General features: G+C 42.3%; 1 long non-coding RNA gene across 1 annotated transcript; it reads left to right on the top strand.

The window, feature by feature from the left end:
- The first annotated feature begins 233 nt into the window (after positions 1-233).
- LOC131414575 (uncharacterized) lies at positions 234-6,354 on the top strand. Its single transcript, XR_009222202.1, has 3 exons — positions 234-324; positions 739-855; positions 6,092-6,354. It is a non-coding gene; the product is annotated as an uncharacterized LOC131414575 (long non-coding RNA).
- Positions 6,355-18,727: the final 12,373 nt, after the last annotated feature.

Below are 18,727 nucleotides of genomic sequence, written 5' to 3'. Positions count from 1 at the left end.
ATTTTTCTCTTAACGGGGAAAACAGAAAATTTGTCTTGAGGAGAATAGTATGGGCAACGAGGAGTTTGGTCTCTCTCCTCTGAAACTTGTCTGAAAGGGTGAGCTCCTGGGCGTTTCTGCAGGGTGGCTTGAGAGAAACCGCTGTTACCTGCTGAGTCACCCTCCCCACATCCTGGCCCGCCTGCCTACTCCCTGGGGGTGTCTGCCCTTTCAGCAATGGCCACACTTGCTCAGGGAAGGATGAGATCACCATTACCACCTGCATGAGTTTCAGGGATGGCCAGAGAATGGCCTCCTCAGATGAACTGGGTCCACCCTCAGGAGGTAGGAAGACGACTCTTTCCTGTGCACTTAACCTAGCCCTTTAGGCAAATAATGAATATAACTTGGAGGCTCTTCACAGTTCTCTTCACAATTTCCATTCCCTTAATGTCTTACAAAAAGAGAGCTTTTCATGTCTCTTTCTATATATAACTCTGGGGGCGGGGAGCAGTGTTAACGCATGAAGCTTTAACGACAACAATAAAAAATACACTGAGAGTGAAAACTACTGGAAGACACAGGTCAGGAAATCTGGATTCTGGGTTTAGTTTTCACCTTCCTGTGTGACCTGAGGAACATCAGTTGACCTCTGTGAAGTGTCCTTCTTCATGGGGATGTTTCATTAATCCATAGGCACGTGCTTAATTGATATGTATAATGAAAAGAGAAGGATGACCTAAAATGTTTTTTTGGTAGCAGATACAGAAATGGAGTGGCGAAAAGGCAGAAGTCGGGGGCAGAAGGGAGTGAGGTCATGAACCAGTGTATACAAGAGTATGGACAATAAAAGAAGCTGTGAACACAGAACCAAAGGTAGGAAGCCCAAAACAGTTTTGCCCCAGCTTTATCCAGAAACGGGATAAGCAATCTTCTGCTGTTGGATCAAAGCATGATAAGAAAACAAAGCATTTTCGGACAGAAAAGAATTTAAAAAAGAAAAAGGACCCACCAAGATGGCATAATAGCATCTTTTTTTGAAGCCATATTGAAGCCCACTCAAATAAATTGACTCGTCCATCTTGGCAGGTTCATCTGATGAGAACACCTGCCAACCCAAAGCCCACACTAACCCATAGGGCCCTTTAACTAAAGATATATATGTATGTAGGATTTTCTTCCCAAGAAGCACTGAGAAGTGACGAGTTTGTTTTTCTTCTTCCCTGTTTCAGAGCAATGTGCAACATTGCTCAGCAATGTTCTGAGAAATGTGCACGTCAAATATGACAGTGACAGACATTCAAATCAATAAACACTGATTGGACACTTTTTAGGTTTTAGGCATCACTTGGAGATACAAGAAAAATAAGACACAGGCCCTGCCCTATGTCAGAAAGAGGCAGACGTGTAAACAAATAAATTACAACACAGCATCCTAAATACCACGATGCTCTAGGGCAAGGGCAGGAAGGAGAAGGAAGTGATCAACTCTTTCCGGGAAGGCTTCGGAGGGTGACAAAAGCTGAGGGAGGTGAGATGATATTATACAAACTCTTGAATTATTTATGGAAGTGTTGTTTTTTAAAACAGAGGGAGAGGAGGGTTTCATGATCAAATCATTTAAACAGGCCCTTTACTACAAGATTTTCTTTTACTATTAGAAGGGTGATCTTAAGCCAGTTTGTTAATCTCTCCATACCCCCCTTGGCCTTACCTATAAACTGGTGATAGTAAAACACACTTTATATGATGATAGTGATAATTGTAAGACATATCTATATCCATAGATAGAAATAGACACATGTCCCTCTAATAAGTGGTAGTGCCTATGCCCACACCCTGGGAGACACCAGTAACATAATAATTAGGGCTTGTGTGTGATAAAAGAGCAGTAAAAAACAAAAGATGACAAAGATTTCCCTGACAGTGAAGTGGTGTCTTGAATCCTCTCATTTCCCAGAAAGAAAGAGGAAATCAGTAGAGAGAAAAGAACATCTTTGTAGCATACAACAATTGGAAAAGACATGTTAATAAGTATGTATTGATGAATTCCAAATAGTCTTCTTCAAGATCAAATTCAAAGACGAAATCACTAAGGGCCTCCGTTTGTATGATAGGATCAGTAGGTGACTGGGGATAAACAAATGACACTTTGCAGGGTTTTAGATGCTAGGTATGATGTAAGCTTGAAGAATGGGTAAGCTTGAAGAATGGGACAAATAATTTTTTATTTTGTAAGACCCTGAATGGAAAAATGAGAACAGTTGGCTGCGCTTTGTGGAAATACTCAAGTAAACTAAGGATAAAATTCCACCAAATCTTTAGAAATGAAATGTTGCTGGTGCTAATAGGACAGCATGGGCCTGCTCCAAAAGAGAGATTTATTGAAAGCTTCCATTTATTGAAAGCCTAACAGTTGGAGCAATGACTTTGGGGTCGGGTATGCCCAGGAGGTCAAATCCCAGCTTTCACTCCTACAGGGCATGATTTTGGATAATTTATTCTCTCTGCTTGTGCCCTCATCTGTAAAACGGAAATAATAAAACCGACTTCACGGAAGATCACATAAGGATTTAATGATCTCACATATGTAAAGCACTCAGCATAGTACCTAGCACCCACAAAAGCTCAAAAATTAGCTAACAACATGGATGAACTTTGAAAAAATTACGCTAACTAAAACAAAGCCGTCATAAAAGGCTATATATTGTATGATTCCATTGATAGAAGATGTCCAGAATAAGGAAACCCATAGAGACAGAAAGTAGTGGTAGTCAGGGACTGGGGGGAGATGGGAGTAGAAAGTGATTGCTAATGGGTACAGAGTTTCTTTTTTGGGGTGACAGGAATGTTCTGGAATTAGTCAGTGATGATGGTTGCATAACACTGTAGATGTACTAAAAACTATTGAATTTTACACATAAAAAGGGTGAATGTTACGTAATGTGAATTATTTCTCAATCAAAAAAATTTTGAGGTGGGCCTTCAAAGATATGTAGGGATAGGCCAGGCAAAGCTGGGTCAATGGGGGCACCTAGGCTGAGGGAACACCTAGGGTCAGTGTTCAAAAGCTATAACAAATAAGGTTTATTCAAAAAATGGTAAGAATCTGGTGAGGATAGAGCCCTATGGCTGGGCTACTCCAAGTGCCGTCAGTGGACTGTGAATCTTTTGTTACATTCTGTGACGACGTAAGGAAGGAAATTAAGAACAGGCTGTAGAAACATTAGCAACTTGACATGGTCAGTGGCCTCCACTCCTTGGACAAGATATAGAGCAGATGTAGAGTTCATGTGGTGGGTGGCGTGTCGCCCAGGCTGCACCCTAGTCCTGCACAGTAGGACCACATATCTGACCTTGACAGGAAATGAAAACAGCTGGCTCTTTCTTCCCTTTGTCTAGTTTGAGAAGCATTGTCACGTGGGATACATTATAAGGAGTAACAGGCTGGAGAAATAGGTTGGAAACAGAGGGTGAAGGGCCTTATGAGTAAAATAGTTTGGATCACCTCTGTATCCAGAATTCTTCAACCATTGTTGTGCGTAGTTATGCGCCATAATTGTGACATTGTGGCTCTTCTGAGCATGGATTCTCTTTTAGTAGTAGAGAAAACAGAGTAATCAGGCAATTGCAGGAGAAAGAAAAATCTTTAAAAACAAAACAAAACAAAAATCCCTGGGAAACATGTAAGGGTGTATCTATTTCATCTTGGGAATCAGCAAAAAGTAGATGAAACAATCAAAAGGGGTTAAAAGAGACACACAGCACACTAACCAACGCTCAAAGGTTTGTTTATATTTATTGAAAAAGAGAAACCAGAATAAGCCATCCCAGGAAGAGGAGCTGCATTGAGAGCTAGGTTAGTGGTAGAGAGACAAATGAGGCAGGCAGGGGAGCCAGAGGAAATCTCCCAGCTCACTCTCTCCCGCAAAGGAAAGAGCAAAGCCAGCCAGCTCCACGTGTGGGAAAACACTCAACAGCTCAGAAGAAGAGTCCTATATTGATTCCAGACATTGTTATTCCTGCATGCAGGGGGGACGAAGAAAAGAAAGGAAATGAAGGTATTGACAGAAGAACCAGCTTCTACTTTCTCAAATGTCTTGGATGTCACCATGAAGCAACCACGAGCCTTCCCCTGTTGTCACATGTTGACTCATTCTTCCCCTAGCCAAGGCCATTTCTTTAATGTCGAGTTTCGTTCAAGTCGATGCGATTTTGTTTCAGAGTCCGGGGCAGTGCTAATGTAAATGCTTGTTTGTCCAGGGTTGTGCAGAATGAAGGAAGTTCATGCTCTGCACAAGTAAAGCAATGTGTCATGTCATATTGCCAAAAGGTTGCATCATTTCTAAACTTTCCGGAAGACTGGAGGGATGAGAGGTCATCTATGTTTATTTTGTGAAGTTTGGCCTACCAGGAAATGTGTGGGTACAAGAGATATTTTAGGCCCCCGAGACTCACTTTAGACGCTTAATCCAGCAGCATGTGCTATAAGCTTCAGTCTCAAACTAAAGCTTCGAGAAGAGTGGCAAGTTGTGAAATATGCAAGGTTTTTGGCTGCACTAACAGAGCCACGTATAAAATCGTATTGCCAAACAGTGACTAGAACCAGATGACAAAGACTGAAAACACACACCATGTACTGACTTTCTCTATAAAATACTCATTACAACCCAATCCAGTAATATTCATTTCTAGGAGAATTGCATAATCACTCACCAATCCATACTAATTAAGGTTGTAAATTGACCCTGAAAGAAGATTTTTAAACAGAATTTTTCATGTCAGATTTCTTTAAGAATATTTTGGAATTACTTCGACAAGGAAGAATAAATGTTTCAAAGATTTACCATACAGTTTAACAGATGTGATCATTAAGGGCCCACCGGCAACCTTACCGAAGCCTCCTCGTGGACATTTCATTTGTGGTCTTCACATCCTCCATAATCCAGAAGATAACAGCATCCCTTCCCTGGAAGAAACTGCTTTTCTCTACTTTTTCGTGTAGTTCTAGGGGACTGCCAAGGAAAATATCACACACATACCTCCAACACACACCCCTCCCTTCCTACCCCCATCAAACACACAGAGCATAGGAGAAATCCAGAAACAGGAGATAACGACACTAACACACAGAAGAAGGCAATTGCCAAGAGATGGAAACAGAGGCCAATTCTATCCCTGGAACGGACAGGAGTGGGTTGATATATCACCCCTATTGTTTAAGCTATTTGAGTTGAGTTTCCGTTACTTGCAACCAAAAGAATTTTAACACCAAACCCCCAAATTTTCACCTCCCTAGTACACAGTACTCCTCATTGCTCTATTCTGGAGTGGGGGGAGGGCAGTCTGGAATAGCGCAATGGAAAATACTGTCTAGGCAACTGGAACAGTGTCTATGTGATGGTCAATTCTTGTACATAAGCAACATGTGAGTGATGCCCCCTGGAGTTGTGCAATGTGATGTATGGAGGGGATCATAAACTCTCCTTGCCGTACCCATCAGCACAATCAATTTCTCCATGCATCTAGTGCTCCTTAGGGTTGGGTAACCCAGCTTCTGCTAGAACTTACTGCCTGGCACTGCTATTCCTACCACCACCACTCCCATTTTTCTTGAAATGCCTGTAAGAGAAAATTCCTCCACTATCTCCTTTCCCTGGATCCTCACGATGCAGGTACCACCTTCTCCACAGAGAATCTTTTAGCTCAACCTCCTCAGGTACAACAAAGCCACTTCTCACAGCAGATGGGAGCCCATTATTTCTACCTAATTCCCAGCTTCATAATTCTTGCTCCTAGAAACCCTTGTAGTCCCCACTTTCCTAGAGGCTACAAATTCACTTCTCAAAAATCAATCTCAACTCACATGTCCTTCAATCGTTTTCAGTTCTCTGATGCCGTTCCTTCTTTGACCTGCCCTCTCCTTCCATATCAGATTTAAAAATCCATCCTTCCTCTCTGCTTTTAATATAATAGTAACTCAGAAAATGTACTGTCTCTTTTTAAAAAATAGTTTAAATCTTGGAAGCAGTGTTTATTAAACTAGAGAGTGTCTTTACATGTAGAAATTTGCAGCCAACCAAGCCCTAAATTCTTTTCTTGCTGATTGCAGATAAATCTCCAATTCACTGTACACACCGCCAAGGGTCCTGATAATTTATCAATGGAAGAGGGAAGAGGGGGCTGGCCTGGTGGCATACTGGTTAAGTTCATGTGCACTCTGCTTTGGCAGCCTGGGGTTCACGGGTTTGGATCCACGCGTGGACCTACACACTGCTCATCAAGCCATGCTGCAGCAGCGTCCCACATACAAAATAGAGGAAGATTGGCACAGATGTTAGCTCAGCGACAATCTCCCTCACGAAAAAAAAAAAAGAAGAAGAAGGAAGAGGACTCCTCCCTTGAAAACACTCTTGATAAAAAATACAAGACAAACTTCATTGCCAAACCTCTGACCAAAAAATGTAAGATAGAACAAAGCAACAAATGGACAATGACAACAACAAAAAGAGTTGTTGTAAAGAAAGAGTCATCTCTTAAAGACTCACAGCACAAGTGCAAAGGGAAGTAAGTGGATACGTGGGAAACCAGTCTAGGTGTGTGTTAAAGATTCTTCCGGGACCAAGCTGGAAACTCTCCTCACAGCGTCTCCACGCTTCTGCCTCCCACCTGTTCTGCATCCGTGGTTTGTCAAGTCATATCAATTCTATTTCCACGCTAGTCATTCGTTAATTCAACACATGTTTATTGAGTCCCTGCTGTTAGCCAGGAACCACTATAGGCACCAGGGAGGCAGCAAAAAAGAGAGAGCCAGGGTCGCTGTTCACACAGAGTTTATAGTTTAGTGAGGGAGAAAGATCATAGCCACATGAACATGTGAACATGGTGGTTTCAAATTGTGACAGGTGCCGCAAAGACAGTAAAACAGGATCATCGGGTATCTTGATCCAATCTTTTATAAATTCCTGCAGATACTGCTATACTTATGATCCTCATTTCTTCTTGGCTGGCTGATGACAATCACTTCCTACTGGTCTTCTGATTGCCTGCCTGCTCTCTGATACATAGCCAGTCATGTAATTTCTCACCTCAAAAATCTCAAAATGTGTCACAGTGCCAGCCACATGAAATACCAACCCTCACCCTGCCACTGAAGACCCTCCTGTTGTGATCCCAAGCCCCCTTCTAGGCCCATCTTCCACCACGCCCCTTGCACATTCTGTGTTCTGGCAAACTGGACAACTCATGGGGCCCAGACACCTCACAGGCTTTCTTGGCTCCCTCTCCTGCCCCACAAACTCTGTTCAGTTCTGTATGGCTCATCTCAGAGGTCATCTGATGTTCTTCTTCCTTTCTGCACCAAAATACAGGTATATCTTTTCCTTCTTTGGGTCCCCAAAAGACTTTATTTGTCTACTGGACTTTATCTTACACTACCTTATTTTAGAGTTACTGCTGCCCTATCTAATCACTCCTGAGAACACAGCCCGTGGCTTCATAATTTCTGGATTCCTATTGCCTGTCACTTTGCTTGATAAACAGTAGCTTCTCATAATATTTATTATGAAAATGATTCAGAATAAATTGAGTGGCTGACAATAACTTTTGATGGTATGAATTTTTCCATCATGGCTGCACCTAAAGTCCCTCTAGATTGAAGTTAAGCGATGCATTTTGCTAAACGTGAGTCTTACAACATTACAACACTTATTCTTAATGTGCAAAAATACTTTCATTGGAGTGGTGACTCAAGCTAGGAAAAGAACAGAAGCTAATATTGTTGAGCACCTACCGTGTGTCAGATAGTATGCTAGACACTGCATATGTGTCATCTCTCATCCAAGCAAGGAGACCACCTGCACCACAAAAAGCAGGCATCTAGGTATATAAATTCATTTTTCAAAATTCAGGACAATTTCATCTAACAAACTATATATTTACTTGTTTGTTATTTTTTTATATTGTCCATCTTTCCCTGTTTACTTCCTTAACTAGAGCAGACATTCATCTCTCTCTTTCTTCTTTTTTTTTCCACCACTGTATTCCCAGCACCTAGAATAATGGTGGGGTGACAGAGTAGGCGCTCAAAAAATATTTAATGATCAGATGATTTTAACCTTAATATTTTCTTTTCATATCCCTGCAAATTGTATCCTAGCAGGTCCTGCAGTTGACCTTTGAGAACAAAATGACCATTTCGAACATTTGCATGTGAAGATCGCATTCCCCTCTGCTGTAAATAAAACTCAAACATTTCTCCCAAGTGACCCCGCTTCACAGGTGTACATCCTGAGAACCAGAAACATCTGGGTGAAGAAGGAGGGGGAAAACCTGCAATGTTCCAACCCCACAAAATGCTGTTTAAAAGACAAAATGAGAGAAAGCTTTAGGAACAGCCGAAGGCTTTTGCAAAAAGAACTCCCTTGTGGAATGATGGAAAAATTTGGAACAGAGGTTTCCCTGGGGCTGGAAGTGTTATTGGCCTCCAGGATCATCTGAACCAGCAGCACTGCCTGAGCGAGTGTGGGTTCCAAGCTCAGCCTGCCAAATCCAGGATTTCTCCTCCCCAGTTCTGAAGACAAACCAGAGAGAAATTAAATCTGTCAGAGATCTGAGGTGCAAGGGAAAGTACATGTGGCTACAACTAAGAGGAGTCATTTCTATTTATTTTTTAATACCAAGCTGTTCTTTGGTTGGTGTTCCTTAAATTCTTGCATAATAGTGTTTCATTTACTTATGTGTGGGTGTTACTAGCAACTGTACACTCTTCTCTTCAATAAATAAGGTGGGTGGGACATTGTCATTAGAAAATATATTGATTTGCCTTTTTTTTAACTTTCAGGACAAATAATAAGCCTGTTTGTTTCAAGATATCCACCTAAACAAACATTAAAAATTCTAAACAGTAAATATTTCTTAAACTTCAGCCCAGGAAACTGCTGCATTTTTTAGAGTATTTTCTCCTCTTCCATTTGAGTTTTTACTTCATTTCCACCTGAACTGTGAACAGAAAATAATTATTTCTCCCATCCTGGCCTATCCTTTGCTTTTAATATTCTTTGAAATGGTAACACCAAGGTCTGCAGTGGCGACTCCAGGGGTGCTTACCCCTTGCCAAAGGAGATAAAGGGTGAGGATAAAGGAACCTCCGGCTTTCTGGCCCCAACACATGATGCAAGGAGGAAAATATCTTTGATTCTTTATCCCCTTTAAATTCATCTCTTAGTTCCCTAATATTCCCATCACCTGAAGTTCAAATTCAACCAATATTTATGTCTCCATCATACATCATTTATGTGACACATATTAATAGAGTGATTTATTCCTTTATTTAATAGCTATATATTGAGCTCCTAATATGCACCCGGCACTGTCTAGACTCTAGGGTTAAAACCACAGAGAAGGGGGCCAGCCAGGTGGCCTAGTGGTTTAGTTGATGCATTCTGCTTTGGCAGCCCGGGGTTCCCCAGTTTGGATCCTGGGTGCAGACCTACACACTGCTCATCAAGCCAGGCTGAGGTGGCATCCCACATAGAAGAACTAGAAGGACCCACAACTAGGATATACAACTACGTACTGGGGCTTTGGGGAGAAAAAAGAAAAAGAGGAAGATTGGCAACAGATTAGCTCAGGGCCAGTCTTCCTCAAAAACAAAACAAAATGAAAACCATAGAGAAGAAAGGTTCTCTTCCCTAAAGTCTAAGGGTGGAGGGACAATTAAAGCATGTTTGGTGCTGTGATAGAGGCAAACACAGGGTAACATGATAGAAGATGGGAGGAATGTCTAACTGTGTTACAAGAAGGCCAGAGAAGGCATTATGGAAAAAGTGATGAATAGGACTTAACCCACAAAGAGAGAAAGAGTAGGGGAAAGCATTTGCAAAAGTCCAAAGGCAAGATGCAGCAAGCGACTTTACAGAACTATGGATAGTTCAGAGTAGTGGAAGCATAAGTTGTGGTGGCCGTGGTAAGACCAGACCATGAAAAGGCTTTATATGCTGTGGACAAGAGGGAATTTTAAGCAGGGCTGAGGGAAGAGACATGATTCGAGATCCAGAAAGATTATTGTGGGTTCAATGCGAAAACTGGAAACCAAGAGACCTGTTGGGAGGCTATGGTGGTAATTTGAGGAGAAAAGGTTACCCAGACTCAGCTGGGGGCAGTGCAAATGGAGATGAGCTCTCAGAGATGAGAAATGTTTGGGGGAGGTAGAATGTTCAGGATCTGGCTACTGATTGGGTGTAGAGTCAGGGAGAAGGAAGAGTCAAAGATGGAGAAGGAGCAGGTTTTAGTGGGGAAAGGAAGCGAAGAACACAGTTGTGGCCTGATTGAGTGGAGATGCCTGTAGACATCCAGGTATAAACATCCAGAAGACTTTTTGAAGCTCAGGCTCAGGCAAGCCTTCTGGGCCATTGGCATGGTTTCAAGGGTCATTAGCATGTAAATATTCATTGTCGCTATGAGAATGGATGAGATCACCTAGGGAGAGTATGTACTGAGAGAAGGAAGGAGAACCAAGTCAGCGACTTGAGGACACTAAGCTATAGAGAAGGCAGAGGAAAGGGTGTCAAAAAGGAGACTGCAGCTAGAGAATGAGGAGGAAAACAAGGAGAATGTGGTTGAATAGAAGGCAAGGGAAAAGCATATTCCAACAGAGAAGGGAGTGATGTACAGTGTCAATTGCTGAGAGGTCAAATCAGATAAGAAATGAGAATGTTCATGAGATTTAGCAATAAGGAGGCAGTTTGTGACCTGGGTGAGAGCCGTTTCTGAGGAGAGGCGTGGGCAGAAACTGGCTCAGTTGAGAAGGAAGGGAGTGAGGAAGCTGCAGAGAATGTGAACAGTTATTTCAAGAACTTGGGCTGTGAGGAAGAGGAGAGGGATAGGAGAAAAGTGGGGGCAGGGGAGGGAAGGCCAGAGTTGGAGGGAGGATTGGTTTTTGTAAATGAAAGAGACTTGAGGATATTTAAATGGGAAGGATCCAGTGAAAATGTCGATGTTGAAATATAGAAGAGCGGATAATTGGAGGGAAGTGCCTGAGGCGGCCCAAGGTGATGAGAGCCTAGGTACAGGTAGAGGGGTTAGTCTTAGGGGAAGGTGGGCACAGGTGTAGCGACAGGTGAGGTGGTGGGAGGGAAGGCAGGAAAGTGTAGGCATTCTCAACCGCAGCTTCTATTTTTTTGTGAAGTAGCAGGCAAGGTCATCTGAGGGTTAGGGTGAGGTAGAAGTATGAAGAAGCAAAGAAGAAGGTTCAAAGTGAATGGAGGAAAAGGCTTAGAATAGATGCCATGAAGGTTGAAGGAACACGGCTGACTAGGGAAGCAGGAGTTCCCGGACAGTGATGATGGCCTCAGTGGTGTGGGAGTGAATTTGGAGGTCACCCTTCTGGAAAGTTGGATGATTGTCCCCAGCAGTGCCCCCCAGCCAAGAGCACAAAGAAGGTAGACGACTGTGAGTAGAAGAGTTTTGACTGAACGTTTTGATGGAAAGACAGCTTGAGAATGTTGCAGGGGAGGTTCAGGAGTGAGCTGGGTTTCCAGGAAGTGAAGGCAGTTGAGAGAGAAGTGGAGGGTGGGTGTGATCACCTTCCCAAAGGAAAGTGGAAACTTTCAGGAGGAGAGAAACAGTGGAGTTTGGTCAGGGAAAAGGAAACCCAGAACGGAGGAGTGAAACGGGAGAAAGTCGTTGTCCCAAGAGAGTTACACCTTGGCTAGTGACTAGGGAAGGCAACAGGATAATAGAAATAGCGGGCGTAGGACAACCAAGTATCTCCCCAAAATAAAGCCCAGTAGTCATCTTGTAGCTGGGAAAAGCGCAGGCCTCTGTGAAGGAGAGAAGCGAGGCTTGCACTGAGTGTCCTTTTGAGGGAATCCTGGCCCATTCCGTAGGCCTGTGGGGATTAGCTGGTTCCTGCGGCTCTCCAGCTGGAAACCGCAGCAGCCTCTGGGGTCTGGGGCACTTGAGTGTCTCTGGAAGGAGTGAGCCCATGCATGGTTTAAGGGTGTCTCGTTCTCTTTGACTTATTGAGCTCTCACCTCGTGAGGTGACTAGTGTTACCTCCCATTCACAGAGGAGGCTCAGAGAGTATAGTAACTTGCTCCAGGCCCTTGGCTAACAAATGGTAAAAGCCTGATTAAGTGCACATTTTCTGACTCCAATTTCAAACTATAGTCCTCAGTGTGATGGGACTATCAATCCCTTAGTCACCTCAAGCCACACAGGGAAACATGTTGCCAGTGCAACAGTTGTAATATTTTTGAAAATAATGAACTGATGAATTTTTCCTCGAATTAACTCCCAGATTGTAGGTCCTTCTGACTCACATACTAGATAGGCTGTCAACTGGGGGTGAATACTGCCCATCTTGGAAATGTTGCAGGGGGACTTTTGATTGTCACAGTGATTGTGAAGTGCTGCTGGCATTTAGTGAGTGAAGGTCAGGGATATTAAACATCCAACAATGCCTGGGACAGTCCTCCCCAGCCAAGAATTGTCCTGCCCCACATGGCAGTGCTGCTCCCGTTGAGGAACACTGGCAGAACAATGTGGTAGCCAGCCTCCAAGATGGCCTGAGTTGATCCCTATGTCTTGGTACTTATACCCTTGTCTCGTCCCTCCCACATTGTGCTAGGTTGGTCTGTGTGACTGATAGAATATGGTAGAAGTGACAGTATGTCATTCTTGAGATGAGGAGGTTATAAAAGATTGCAGCTCCTCTCTTGGTCGCTGTCTCTCTTGGATCACTTGCTCTGGGGGAAGCCATGTCATGAGCAACCCTATAGAAAGGCCCACCAGTGAGGAACTGAAGCCGCCTTCCAGCAGCCACATGATTGAGCTTGGAAATGAATCCTCTAGTCCCAGCCAAGTCTGCAGAGACTGTAGTCCTGAGTGACAGCCTGACTGCACCCCACCCAGCTAAGCTACTTTTGGATTCCTGACTCCCAGAAACTGTGTGAGATTATAACCTGTTGTTTTAAGTTGCTAAATTTTGCGGGTAATTTAGTTTATAGCAAGACTAGACTTGATAGCCAGACATGATAGACTCAGTCCATGCAGCTCTAACATGAGCCATGGGAATGATGACTCAGGATATGACGTAAAGGAAGTTCATTTCTACCTAAAGAGAAAGGGGAAGTGGGGGCTCTTCGGGGAAGAGGTGAGAGATAAGAAAAGGAGAAGAAAAGGAAGCATTCAGATGTTTGGGTCCTACCTTCTGCCTCGAGGGCCACTCTAAGTGGTTGTGCAGTTTGTTTGCTGCACACAGGTGTATGGCCAATGAGCCAAATAGGGATGGCTATCCAGGCCTTGTTCTACTGTCTAAGCTTTGCAGCCTGGCTCAAGGGTATATCCACCTGAGCAATGTCATTTTCTAATTTTCACAAAGAATCTATATGAGCTAGCAGCCACCCTGTCCACTTTTGGATCAAAATAATGAGAAGCAGGGAGATGGAGACAATCAGACTTGTTTAGAGGTTTTCCAGAGCAGGGGACATTTCCTAACTTCTCTGGATACACATTGTGGCAATTTCATATCCCTCACAGGAATCCCAGCTTTAGCATGGCACCGTCCTGATTGGAAATGGCTGAGGGACAGGTCCAAGTGGAGAGAAGGCCAGAGAAGTGTCCCCCAAGGCCTCGCATGGCCTCCAAGTTGGAGTGGAAGGGATCCTGAAGTTCCCACACGGCCCTTGTTGGGGATGGTTGAGTGGAGAGCCAGTGGGCCTGCCATGGGGTTGCTGAGGCATTGGGTAAAAATGAACTTTCCCAACCACGTCAGCTCTGGCTGCAACCAGACGATCTGTGGAACCAGCAATAGTCTAGGTCTTGGCTGACTCAAGAGAACGACTATGACTTTCACAACCATGTATTTCAGCAGCAGATGTCAGCAGGGTTCCCCATAACCAGGAGTGATAAGGGACATTGTCCTGGAAGCCATCAGGGCCTATTTTAATCCAACAGCTCTAGGACAGCTCAAGGACTAGTACCCCCTCTCCCAGCCCTACCTCCAGGACCATTAAGAGAAGAAGAACCGGGTGGGGAGAGGGTACCCAGAAACACTGAGTACTTATCTAAAATAAACAAAATGCCCCAAAAGTCTGTTTTAAACTGAAAGTATTAAAATCTTTTTCACTGACAAGTTTATGGCCCACCGTAGCTGCTCGTGGAATAGACTAGAGAGCTATAGGAAATAATTTATAGAGAAATTTGTTAAAGCTCTTTTTTTTTGCACTTTCCAATCTGTAAGGGACTACATTTTTGCCCCCACTGAACCATCAGTGTAGTAATTATAGCAATTGCCTGATTCTTTTCTCCCTGAAATTAAAAAAAAAAAAGGGAAACACTAAATGCAAATACACCATTCATTCGCCTTTAAATCAAACCCCCAGTGCATTCAGTCACTCCAAAGCATATTATCTAAATGTCAATATGAATGACATTGTATATTCTAAACGTCAAATAACTTGACCATTGACTATTGTGGATCTTTAGAAAAATTATTGTTTCTTAATAAAATGTAGAAGGATCTCAAAGACTAATAAATATACCTAAGGTGGTGGGAGTCAAGGCCCTAGGTGCCTACAAAATTGTTTTCCTCTCCATAGGAGAATGCAAAAAAGAAGAGGGAGGAAGAAGAGAAAAACTGGGAAGGAGAATAACCCCACTTCTTAGCATTTATCTTCATTTTTATTTTGCCACCTCATTCTCCATTTATGTGTTATATTTTCCTACTTTATCTTTTTGTGTGTGTGAGGAAGATCAGCCCTGAGCTAACATCCATGCTAATCCTCCTCTTTTTGCTGAGGAAGACCAGCTCTGAGCTAACATCTATTGCCAATCCTCCTCCTTATTTTTCTCCCCCCAAAGCCCCAGTAGATAGTTGTATGTCATAGTTGTACATCCTCATAGTTGCTGTACGTGGGACATGGCCTCAGCATGGCCGGACAAGCGGTGCGTCGGTGCGCGCCCGGGATCCGAACCCGGGCCGCCAGTAGCGGAGCGCGTGCACTTACCCGTTAAGCCACGGGGCCGGCCCCTTCCTACTTTATCTTAAAGCCAAGAAATAACCTTTCTCAAGCTGAAGGCAACAGACTGTCAAGATTTTCAAGCTGTTCTTGGTGCTAACTCTTTAGAAAAAGGGGGAGGTATTGTAGTGGGCCAATGAACAACCAAAGAAAAATAAATCTGTGGATGTGTAGGGACCTAGTGAGACCCCCAAAGTTTGAATAATCCATCTTGCTACTGGACTGGGAGTCACAATATGAGGATGTGAACCCCAGTTCTGCCCTTTACTTCATTTGTGACCTTATAGGAGTTCTTGAACTACTTTGAATTCTCAGCTTTCTCATTCAAAAGATGGAAATTCTAATGTTAATATTCCCACATCACCAAGTTGCTGTGACAATCAATGAGATAACATATATGAGACTCACACTATTTGAGGGTAATGTCCCAAACCACCACTCATATCACACAGAAAGTGTTACAGTGCTATGCGGCTTACATATAAAGCAAGAAATAATCTTCCTGCTCCCCCACCCTGCCCTCTACCTCCTCAGCAAAACAAAGAAACTGAGGCTTCAGAGAATGAAGTTGCCACGAGCCTCCAAATGGTGCACAAATTAGCAACCAGCAGCTGTTCCCAGAGTTAACAAGTAGATACTAAGGATTCTATGTCATCAGTAACAGAGCCCTGAAGCAAACACAGACACCCCAGGATAGGACAGATGACAGGAGAGAATACAGGCCAGACCTCCACTAGCTGAGGCTTATCAACAGCTCCTTAATGAGAAGGAACTGAAGGTGATAACAAAAGTTTTGTTACAAAACCCTGTTACCTTTAGACTCTTGCTGCTCAAAGTGTGATCCGCGTACCAGCCACAGCAGCATCACCCGGGAGCTTGTTGGAAATGTAGCATCTCAAGCTCTGCCTCAAACATACTCACCAGAACGTGCATTTTAACAAGAGCCCTGGGTGCATCGTTTGCACATTACAGTTTGAGAAGCGCTATTTTGGAGTTCGTTGAACAGTAGCATGTAAGATAAAGCATATGGAGTTCTCAAAGTGTGCTTCGAGTGTTTATAAGATTTCTAGTTAAAGAACCCCTCTGGTACTGTCACACGTAGAAATCTCATCCAGGTGAATTCTACCTGGCCATTACTGTCGAGATTTTGATATGCAGATGAGCGGAAACAGATAAGCAGCACCCTTTGGAGATTTATGTCTTAGTGAATGCCTGTCCGCCTCTGGGGGATGCTGCATGCTACAGGAGCACCTAGTAAGTTCCCTAGAAAGAATTTAGTATTAGCCTATTGAGCAGTCATCCCAAAATCACTTAGTGGGCACGTACTATGGGCAGGGCTCTAAGATGAATACCCAAACGTAGAGTAAGTAACTTTCTTTTCAACTTAAACTACAACTCCCCGTAAAAGTCAAGATCTACACATAATTGAAAAGCTTTTAAATTAAGAAAATTTAAAGAATTTTACTCTTCTATTTTTAAAACTGTTAGAAAAATAAAATTTTTATAGGAAAATATTAGAAACCATAAGATATACACTTGAAATACACTTTCTGGTCAGTTCACGTGAACAATCTGGGATCAGGAAAGGAAGAAAAATACACAAAACAAGGAAGAGGCAGGGAGACTCAAAGAAAGCAGAGGAAGGATGAGACAGGGAGAGATGAACAGGAGAGAGAGAGAGAGAGAGAGAGAGAGAGAGATAGGGCGAGTCAGGCAGACACAGCTGCAATGGTGTGTAAGGTATTAGGCAAGTTAGAGCTGCTTCTGCCGCACCTGATATTCTTCTGAGTTCATGGTACGAGATCATTTCTCATCACTTCCCTTTGTAAAATTCTGTACCACTTAACCATCCATGGCTGTTCTTACCAAATATTGTTGGCTCTAAAATTGAGGGGCTGCAGCAGCACTTTTGTACTTAGACATACTGGGGTATCACCTCCAATTGTTAAGAGAAGGATTAATTAATTATCAATAGGATAATTTGTGGAGATCTAATATTTATTGTGCTCTGAAAGATCTGCTGTAAGGACCCTGCCATCTAACCGTTAGTCATCAAAGCAATGACATAATTAAACTGGATCTGCACACTACAACACCAGTCATCTAGTCTTTTCTACAAGATTTCCGGGAATAGAGATGATGTCTCAGTAAATTAATAAAAAATTGACAGTTAAGGTATTCATCAGAAATCTAAAATTTATTTTAATAAAGGACCACATCAAGGTGTCTGAAGTGAAAAATAGTGGTACCCTGTGGTTTTTTTACTCCATGAGCATAAAAAAAAAATCTTACCTTTTTTTTCTCTTTTAGGTAGAAATTCTTATTGTCTAGAATCTTCTCAAGGCTTACAGCGCTCCTAGGATGAAGTGGCACACGAAAGATTGGCGAATAAACTTACATTACATTCATTCCAACAATAATGTGCAAGAAAGTAAAGAGACCAGCGAATTCATAAATATAGAGCAATTTGAGATTTTCCATCAAGTTATTCTGGAATTGCCAAATATCTTGTTCATGACAAATCAGGAATTGAAATGTTGGTGGTCATGTTCACCACCACACAGAAAACACAGAGTGAAAGGCTTTCACGTTTCAAATAAAATACGCAGAGAAACAGGATTCATCTTGCTGAGGCTCTATAGGCAAAATTATTTAGTTGGTTGTGAATGGAAATAAAATACGCCATAGAGAACAGGAAACATAGCTTTATAAGGAGATGGGATGCTTTTTAAAAGATGAACCTGTGATGCCACGACAATGACATAAAAGTTGAAGTGTGATTTCCTAATCCTTATCACATTTTAACTGTCTCTGAAACTAAAGTAATGGAAAAATTATATTTGTATGTATAAAGTGACTATAAATTATCCATTCATTACAAAACATTTTGTCCCTTATCTATTTAGATACAATTATAGCCTTGCTCTCCAGCATTTTAGAAAACAGGATGTTGGTTAATAAAAATTCCAGTTAAGTATTCATTTTCTCTGAGTTAGTCTCTCTCTAATTTTGTCCCTTATTCTTTCCTCCTAAACTGGGCAAAAGATATGTGTTCCAGTGATCTGACTTTTCCTTCCAAAAGTTAGCAGGAACAATAAATAACCCTCTAACTAAAGTTTCCACTGTTTTTATAGTCTTCTGACATTCTCATTCAGTAAAAAGTTTTGTATGATGGCCTATCAGATGTGCTAAATCTAGATAAATTAGTAAAATACTAGATAGAGTTTGGCTGTAATTACACTTTTTAAAATACAGCGTATAGATATGTATTTTATCCATGTGTGCTATATATGTATATAATTTCTCTTAGACTGTAAGCTCCATGAGGGAGTGACTGAGTCTGTCTGGTTCACTTCTGTATTCCCAGAACACAGCATAGTAAGCATAGAGTATACAGTAAGCATGTAATACATTTGTTTACTCATTGACTAAACTTTATTGAGTACCTACTGTGTTCCAGGCACTGTTTGTAGATACTGGGGATATAGGATTAAAGAAGAAAGAGGAATAGAAAGTTTCTTCTCTCATGGTGTTATATTCTAGAAGAATTATCAAGCAAACAAATAGGTAAAACACGTGGTACACATTATGAGAAAAAAGTTTATTTGAGAAAAAAATTAAGCTGCATAAGGGATGGAAAGTGACGAGTTTGAGATGCTACCGGACATTGGGTGGTTATAGTAGAAGCTATGCCACCCAGATCCACTCAGGAAAAGGCACTCATT

Source organism: Diceros bicornis, chromosome 15 (assembly GCF_020826845.1).
Source record: "Diceros bicornis minor isolate mBicDic1 chromosome 15, mDicBic1.mat.cur, whole genome shotgun sequence".
NCBI lineage: Eukaryota > Metazoa > Chordata > Mammalia > Perissodactyla > Rhinocerotidae > Diceros > Diceros bicornis.
Note: the sequence above shows the minus strand (reverse complement) of the source record. Positions and strands in the feature narration are given on the sequence as shown.